Source organism: Apodemus sylvaticus, chromosome 19, assembly GCF_947179515.1.
Source record: "Apodemus sylvaticus chromosome 19, mApoSyl1.1, whole genome shotgun sequence".
Lineage (NCBI taxonomy): Eukaryota > Metazoa > Chordata > Mammalia > Rodentia > Muridae > Apodemus > Apodemus sylvaticus.
In genome coordinates this window covers 56049700-56059569 of record NC_067490.1, presented here as the reverse complement: position 1 = coordinate 56059569, position 9870 = coordinate 56049700, and the positions used below count along the sequence as shown (strand labels likewise).

The window sequence follows — 9870 nt, the reverse complement described above, 5'->3', positions numbered from 1 at the left end:
TTGTTTATGTCATGGGGAACAGGATTTTTCTTCCTGTTAATGCTCTCCCTTTACTGAACAGAAGCTGAGGCGCCCATCCCGGGAGACTCTCCTGGGACACAAATGTTGATCACCTCCATTTCAAAAGTCACAGGTCTCAGCCACTGAGATTTGTCAATGTCAGAACAATGGGAAAGTGCTGTTCTTTATTTCCAAATGTGTTAGCTGTGGAGACCTGGGTCAGGATGGAGAGAAGAGCCAGCCCATCACGTTGGCAGCAGAAGACTTGAGATGTACACTTTATTCCTAGGCTTTGGCTGCATGAACTTGTTAGAAGGCAGTTCCAGGGTCACCTTCAGCATGTGGAGATTCAGGACAGGAGGGACGTTCTCAGGATTATCTTGCTTGGAGATGATGGCTGTGGACAGGGATCAGGAAAACAAGATGACTCAGATCTGACACTGACTGAGAGATGAAAACAAAGGGTATAGTATAATCTCTGTGTTACATCCTCTGTCAGTCAGGCTGTGAGATACAGATGTCCCTTGACACTCCCCACCAGATGTGCGTCCACATCTGTCAATGAACGTCAAATTCTACATGTCCCAAGCAGCCCCGGTCTGTCTCTTAGCCTTAGAAATATATACAAAAATGTTTAAAATTGAATATTTTCATGGAAAATAATATATAAAATGGTACACATATTAAACATTTCTAAACTAACTGAAGTGTTAAGTAGAAATATTTTCTCATAAAATTGTAGATTTTCATTGAAAATATTTCTGAATAAAATTGAAGAAATATATAGAAAAAAATCCAACAAAGAAGGAGATCTACAGGCCAATATCCCTTATGATGCAAAATACTCAATAAAATTTATGCCAATCAAATCCAAGATGATCATTCACTATGAGCAAGTAGGCTTCATCCCAGGGATGCAGAAATGGTTCAATATACCGGAAATCCATCTATTCAATCCACTATTTAAAAACTCAAAGAAAAAATCCACATGGTTATTTCATTAGATGCTGAAAAAGCATTTGACAAAAGTCAGCAACCTTTCATTCTAAAAGTCTTGGAAAAAGCAGGAAATCAATGCTCATACCTAAACATAATAAAAGCAATATACAACAAACCGGTAGCCAACATCAAACTAAATGGAGAGAAACTTGAAGCAATCCCACTAAAATCAGGGACTAGACAAGGCTGCCCCCTCTCTCCATATCTTTTCAATATAGTTCTTGAGGTACTAGCTAGAGCAATTAGACAACATAAGGAGATCAAAGGGATACAAATTGGCAAGGAAGAAGTCAAACTATCACTATTTGCAGATGGTATGATAGTATACTTAACTAACCCAAAAGAACTCCACCAGAGAAATCCTACAGCTGATAAACAACTTCAGCAAAGTGGCAGGTTATACAGTCAACTCAAGCAAATCAGTAGCCTTCCTATACCCAAAGTATAAGCAGGCTGAGAAAGACATTAGGGAAATGACACCCTTCATAATAGCCGAAAGAACAATATAAATATCTTGGTGTGGCTCTAAGCAAAGAAGTGAAAGAACGTGTAACAAGAACATCAGGTCTCTGAAGAAGGATATTGAAGAAGACCTCAGAAAATGGAAAAACCTTCCATGCCTGTGGATGGGCAGGATTAATATAGTTAAAATAGCCATCTTGCCAAAAGCAATATACAGATTCAACACAATCCCCATCAGAATCCCAAATCAGTTCTTCAAAGAAATATAAAGAGTAATTCTAAAATTCATCCGGAATAATAAAAAAACCAGGATAGCTAAAATTATTCTCAACAGTAAAGTACTTCTGGGTTAATCAGTATCCTGGACCTTGATCAATACTACAGAGCAATAGTGTTAAAAAATGCATGGTATTGGTACAGTGACAGGCAGGTAGATCAATGGAATAGGATTGAAGACCCAGAAATGAACCCACACACCTATGGTCACTTGATCTTTGACAAAGGATCTGAAAACATCCAGTGGAGAAAAGATCGCCTTTTCAACAAATGGTGCTGGTTTAATTGGAGGTCAGCATGCAGAAGAATGCGAATTGATCTATCCTTATCTCCTTGTACTAAGCTCACCTCCAAGTGGATCAAAAACCTCCACATAAAACCAGACACTCTGAAACTAATAGAAAAGAAACTGGGGAAGACCCTTGAAACAGGCACAGGGGAAAAGTTCCTGAACAGAACACCAATAGCTTATGCTCTAAGATCATAAATTGACAAATGGGGCCTCATAAAATTACAAAGTTTCTGTAAGGAAAAGAACACCATCAAAAGGAAAAAACAGCAACCAACAAAATTACAAAGTTTCTGTAAGGCAAAAGACACTGTCAAAAGGACAAATCAGCAACCAACAAATTGGGAAAGGATATTCACCCACCCTACATCTGATAGAGGGCTAATATCCAATATATTCAAAGAACTCAAGAAGTTAGACCCCAGGGAACCAAATAACCCTATTTTAAAATGGGGTACAGATCTAAACAAAGAATTCTCACCTGAAGACATTCAGATGGCCGAGGGGCACCTTAAGAAGTGCTCAACATCATTAGTCATTAGGGAAATGCAGATCAAAACAACCCTGAGATTTCACCTTACACCAGTCAGAATGGCTAAGGTCAAAAATTCAAGAGACAGCAGGTGTTGGTGAGGATGCAAAGAAAGAGGAACACTCCTCCACTGCTGGTGGGGCTGTAAGATGGCACAACCACTGCGGAAATCAGTCTGGAGGTTCCTCAGAAAACTGGACATGACACTTCCAGAGGACCCTGATATACCTCTCCTGGGCATATACCCAAAGGATTCCCCGGCATGCAATAAAGACACATGCTCCATTATGTTCATAATAGCCTTATTTATAATAGCCAGAAGCTGGAAAGAACCCAGATTCCCCTCAAAGGAGGAATGGATACAGAAAATGTGGTATATTTACACAAAGGAATACTACTCAGCAATTAGAAACAATGAATTCACAAAATTTTTAGGCAAATGGTTTGATCTGGAAAATATCATCCTTAGTGAGGTAACCCAGTCACAAAAGAATACACATGGAATGCAATCTCTGATAAGTGGATATTAATTAGTTCAGAAGCCCTGAATACCTAAGGCACAAATCACATAACAAATGACTCCCATGAAGAAGTATGGAGAAGGTCCTGATCCTGGAAAGGATTGATCTAGCATTGGAGGGGAATATAAGGACAGAGAAGAAAAGGAGCGAGGTAATAGGAGAATGGATGGAGAGAAGACGGTTTATGGGACTTATGGGGAGGGGGGATCCGGGAAAGGAGAAATCATTTGGAATGTAAACAAAGAATATAGAAAATAAAAATATTAATAAAATGGCCATCTTGCCAAAAGCAATCTACAGATTCAATGCAATCCCCATCAAAATACCAACTCAGTTCTTCATAGAGCTAGAAAGAGCAATTCTCAAATTCATCTGGAATAACAAAAAACCCAGGATAGCTAAAACTATTCTTAACAGTAAAAGAACTTCTGGGGGAATCAAAATCCCAGACCTCAAACATTACTACAGAGCAATAGTGATAAAAACTGCATGGTATTGCTACAATGTCAGGCAAGTGGATCAATGGAATAAGATTGAAGACCCAGATATGAACCCACACACCTATGTTCACTTGACCTTCTACAATTGAGCTGAAAGCATCCAGTGGAAAAAAGATAGCCTTGTCAACAAATGGTGCTGGTTCAACTGGAGGTCAGCATGCAGAAGAATGCAAATTGATCCATTCTTGTCTCCTTGTATTAAGCTCAACTCCAAGTGGATCAAGGACCTCCACATAAAATCTGACACACTGAAACTAATAGAAAAGAAACTGGGGAAGACTCCTGAGGACATGGGCACAGGGAAAAGTTCCTGAACAGAACACCAAAAGCTTATGCTCTAAGATCAAGAATTGACAAATGGGACCTCAGAAAACTACAAAGTTTCTATAAGGCAAAGGACACTGTCAAAAGGACAAAATGTCAACCAACAGATTGGGAAAGGATCTTCACCAACCCTAAATCTGACAGAGGGCTAATATCTAATATATACAAAGAACTCAAGAAGGTAGAACCCAGAGAACCAAATAATCCTATTAAAAAGTGGGGTACAGAGCTGAATAAAGAATTTTCACATGAAGAACTTTGGATGGCTGAGAAGCACCTTAAGAAATGTTCAACATCTTTAGTCATTAGGGAAATGCAAATCAAAAATTGATCCATTCTTATCTCCTTGTACTAAGCTGAAGTCCAAGTGGATCAAGGACCTCCACATACAACCAGACACACTGAAACTCATAGAAAAGAAACTGAGGGAGAACCTTGAACACATAGGCACAGGGGAAAATTCCCTGAACAAAACATCTTATGCCTTAAGATCAAGAATTGTAAAATGGGACCTCAGAAAATTACAAAGTTTCTGTAAGACAAAGGACACTGTCAATAGGACAAAACAGCAACCAACAAATTTGGAAAAGATTTTTACCAACCCTACATCCCACAGAGGGCCAATATCCAATATATACAAAGGACTCAAGAAGTTAGACTCCAGAGACCCAAATAGCCATTTTAAAAAAGTGGTGTACAGAACTAAACAAAGAATTTTCACCTGAGCAATATCAATTGGCTGAGAAGCATGTAAAGAAATGTTCAACATCCTTAGTCATCAGGGAAATGCAAATCAAAACATCCCTGAGATTTTACCTCACTCCTGTCAGAATGACTAAGATAAAAAAACTCAGGAGACAGCAGGTGCTGGAGAGGATGTGGAGAAAGAGAAACACTCCTCCACTGTTGGTGGGATTGCAAGCTGATACAACCACTCTGGAAATCAGTTTTGCAGTTCCTCAGAAAACTGGGCATAATATTATCAGACGACCCTGCTATACCTCTCCTGGGCATATACCCAGAGGATTCCCCAGCAAGTAATAAGGACACATGCTCCACCCTGTTCACTGCAGCCCTATTTATAAAAGCCAGAAGATGGAAAGAACCCAGATGTCCCTCAACTGAGGAATGGATACAGAAAATGTGGTATACACACACACACACACACACACACACACACACACACACACACACACAATGAAGTACTATTTGGCCATTAAAAAACAATTCATAAAATTCTTAGTCAAATGGATGGAAGTGGAAAATATCATCCTGAGTGAGGTAACCCAATCAGAAAAGAACACTCATGGTATGCACTCACTGATAAGTGGGTATTAGCCCAGAAGCTTGGAATACACAAGGCACGTTTCACATATTAAATGATGCCCCAAAAGGAGGAAGAACAAAGTATGGCTAATAGGGTTCTTTGTAGCAAGGGGAAAAATACCCACAGAAGGAGATACAGAAACAAAATATGGAGCAGAGTCTGAGATAAAGACCACCGAGAGACTATCCCACCCACGGATCCATCCTATATACTGTTACAAAACCCAGACACTATTGTGGATGCCCACAAGTGCTGGCTTACAGGAGCTGGATATAGCTACCACCTGGGAGGCCCTCCAATGCATGACAAATACAGAGCGGAACACTCCCTGCCAGCCACTGAACTGAGCACAAGGTCTGCAATGGGGGAGCTAGAGAAAGGACTCAAGGAGCTGAAGGCATTTGCAGCACCATAGGAGGAACAATGATATGCATCACTCAGTACTTCCTGAGCTCCCAGGGACAAAACCATCAACCAAAGAGTACACACAGAGTTACCCATGGCTCCTGACACATCAGCAGCAGAGGATGGTCTTGTTAGACACCAATGGCAGGAGAGGCTTTTGGTTATGGAAAGACTTTATGCCATCATGTATAAGAATACCAAGACAGGGAAGCAGGGGAAGGTTAATTGGGGAAGAGGAGATGGCTTATGGGATTTTCAGGGGAGGGGGGAACCAGGAAAGGGGACAACATTTGAAATGTAAATAAAGAATATATCTAATTAAAAAAAAGAACAAATTATGGTTATTGGAGTACTTTAAAATGATCCTGAATTTTTTTAATGTCACACATGGATGCAATGCACTTAGATTGTATTCACCCATTTGGCAGTCTTCCTACCTTCTATAGATCTATCTCTACATTCATAACTTCTTCAAACTTCATACATTGCATTTTCTATTGCCCATCACAAGTTCTGGTATATGTATATTCAAAGATGTGTAAGGTTATTTGGTGCTTGGCTCATCTCCTAGGCTCAAACATTTATGAAACACTTCCTCTCTATTCCCAGAAGCCATGAGCTGTCAATGGCTCCTCAGTTAAGGCTGGAGTGTCATGAACCCCTCCCTCATAATAGAAAGTTGACTGGTCTACTGTTGTGTGTGTGTTCTATGTAAAGAACCACAAATGTTGTGAGTTTATGAGTGCAGCAGTCCTGACATATCCAGTAGATATAGTTTTTGTCTGATCCTCTCTCACATCTTGCTCCCTGAAAATTTCCACTGTATTTTCCATGATGTTACTGAGCCTTTCGGGAGAGGCATGATGTAGATTTCCCATGTATGACTGGACATTACAGAGTGACTCATTCTCTGCAAATTGGTCAGTGTGATAACCACCTTGACAGCACACTGAAATTTCTCTTATGAGTTCTGAGTGTTGCGCTAATTGATCTATAGTTATAAAAATTTGGAGTAGTGTGAAACTATGTCCATTTATGAAAATAGTGCAATTTATGATGCTTGGGGGGGTCCCCAACCATGAATTCCTGGCTGAATTTGTAACACTGGGTGTTGTGTAGAGCAATGATTCTCAATCTTTTGGCCACAAACATTTGTGAAGCTATATTTCATATCTTAGTAACCTGCACTCATAAATTTATTTTTGTTGCCACAATTCTAATTTTTCTATGGAGCAGTGACTCAGGTCCTAAGAGCATTGGAAATAAGTGTTTTCCAACAGTTACAAGTCACTAGTTGAAAACTGTTACTATAAAACAAGCACTATATCCAAACAGAAAGTGACTGCTTGTGCCATAATACTTGTGCTACCAATGTGACAACGAGAGTATTTTATTTACTAGGACAGCCAATATTGTAGGTCACAGTATTCATAGCTGACTAATACTATTAAGGAATTCCTTCTTCCAAAATGTTGAATGCATCTCATGTGGTATGGAATAAACCCAGCAAGGTTGAAACATCTGGCCAATATGAATTTGATTTGTCATATCTCATGTTCAAAGCATGTGTTGTCTTCAGCAAGAGGATCTTACCATAAATTTCTGGTTGGTAACTAAGAGCACAGGCAATAGTCTGTATTATTTGGGGTGTCTCCAAAAACTCAAGGGAGACATCTTACACACTGCTTATTAGGTGGCAAGTTCTGGCTTCTAAGATGAACATAATATTCCGTGTAGCATAACCCAAAAGAAACACTCATGCATTCACAGGCCTATCGTATGGCATTTTCATGGACTTTTAGTGTCAGTTATCCTTCCCCACATCCCCACCCCTGGTCCATCCTTAGCCATTTCCCTGATGATATAATGAAATTCAGTTTTCTGGAATGGTTAAAATGTATCATGATCATAAATGTTTGGGGGTTTCCATAAACAGAAATATATATGAGTATGTATGTATGTATGTATGTATGTATGTATGTATGCGTGTGTCTTTGTATATACATATGTATCCTTGTTGTTTCTTTATGGGAATTCTTCCACAAATTGTGGTATATATGAATTTATCTTCCTATGATTAATTATGCATTTTAAAGTTGGCATTATTGTGCCATTTTGACCTAAAAATATAGACTTTTATTAAAAGATTGATTTTATGGTTAAAAATCATATGTAGGAATGTCAAATTGACAATATGTACTTGGGATTGTTAGCCTTTATTGTCCTTATGACTATGAAGATATTCCAGTGAGGTTCAATTGACGGCAGAAGAGCCAATTTGAATCATGCCACTTCTGGTGTAGAGGATTAATAAATAACCTTACACCCATAAATGAGAAGTAACAGACAATGCCTTGGAGCTAGAGAGCTGGATCGCCTTTAAAAGCATGTGATGATCTTGCAAAAGAACTGAGTATAGTTCCCAGCAAATTCACTGTGGTTCACCACTTACTGTAGCTACATTTCCAAAGGATCCAACACACACTTCTTGCCTCTGTGTGAAGTAGGCGTGCATGTTGAATATATACATATATCATGCACACTGACATACACAACGTTTTAAACATTTAAAGTTTTAAAATTTTATTAAAATGTTTTGGAAATGGAGAGAATTCTTGGTACTTAAGAGCACTGACTGCCCAAGTGTTATTTCCACATCAATGGTGGTGCAAATCTATTGCTTACTAATATCTTAAGTGGTACAATGCCTGGATATTAACTCTTCAGTTATTTTTCACATGTTGTAAACAAACATACATGCAAGAAAAATAACCATTTATAAAAAAATAAAAATGATGTTGTACACAAGAAGACACACACACACGCACAACACACACAGAGACACACACCGCACATATCAAAACAAAACAAAGCAAGCATATATCTTTTCCTGAGCCATAAGATAATATCTAGTCTCCCCACAGTATTTAATTTTTCATGTTCACCTTACTTTGACAATTAACACATACCATTTTGTATAAAATAATAATCCTGTATATATATGTTCAAAAATTGCTCAACATTTGATAGTAAAACTTTGTGGAATGACCATGATAAAATAACTAATCTACATGATATAGACATCAGATATAGAAAGATTTATATTTTCAAAATGCTGTGCTAACATTGCACCACATACAAAATCTTATGCCAGTGTACAAAAAAAAAACCAGACAATGAAGTCTCATGCTTTTCTTTGAGAAAGCTAATTATTATGAAAGCAGGGTAGAAAGAGGCTGGAACTAGCCTTTATATTGCTGATGAGAACAAAAGGGCAAAATATAGGAAAGTTTATTTCTAGAAGTGTAAATACATTTACGCCCTGTAGCATCGGATATTTAGAGTAGGTTGTAATGGCAGCCACAACGGAGGAGAATGAATAAGAAAGGACAAAAGTGAACACCAGGATGAGGGTAGTTTTCATGTTTTCAAGAGAGATTTTTAAAAAATCTTGAGCATTGTAAACATGAATGACTTGTTTCTTAGGCCTGTAGAGCATACTCACCATGGAGACACTTGAACAGATCAGGAAACCCAGACACAGTCCATCACAGAAGCACAAGAAGAGCACATACAGTGCAGTTTCAAAATTACCTGAAGCAAACCATAAAGAGTAACCATAACTCATCCTGTGAGTCGTATTTTTGTTGTAACTTGGACCTGACACTTTTGTAGGAGTCAAGATGTTTAGAAATAAATGCACATTCCAGCTAAGTGAGCAGGAGGGACTGAGGTACTTGGAGCTCTGTGTTTAAGCATCATTCTTCTGGAGTTGCTGGGGCTGATTGTGATTGCTTAGAGCAACTCAATAGACACATTGTATAAAGGGACATCCCCCTGGTTATTTGGTAAATATGCATTATCAATTTACATCCAAAAAATCAGGAAATCTTTTAGTTCATAATCTAACAGTGTCTGTGGAGTGTCTTGAGATGATAAACAGGCAATTAACAAGAGTCAAGTGCTCTATGATCAGGTCCTTGGGCATTAAATGTTTTCCAGTGAATTTCAAAATGACAAAATAGTATTGAGGAATTGCTAAGCGTTCTCACCATAATCTGGGAGAAGAGGAAAATTCCCAGTGCAATCTTTTCTTTTTTTTTTTAAATTCCCATTTATTTTTTATTTTATTTTTTTAAGTTACATTTTGTTTTTATTAATTAATTTTTTACACTCCATATTTTATTCCCCCCACCCCATCCACCTGTACCTCCTCCCCACGCCCCTGACTCCAC

The 9870-nt window shown here is 38.4% G+C and overlaps 1 pseudogene; it reads right to left on the bottom strand.

Annotated features, from left to right (window-relative positions):
- Positions 1–8840: 8840 nt before the first annotated feature.
- LOC127669234 (vomeronasal type-1 receptor 4-like) overlaps positions 8841–9870 on the bottom strand; it is a 45584-nt pseudogene continuing 44554 nt past the window's right edge.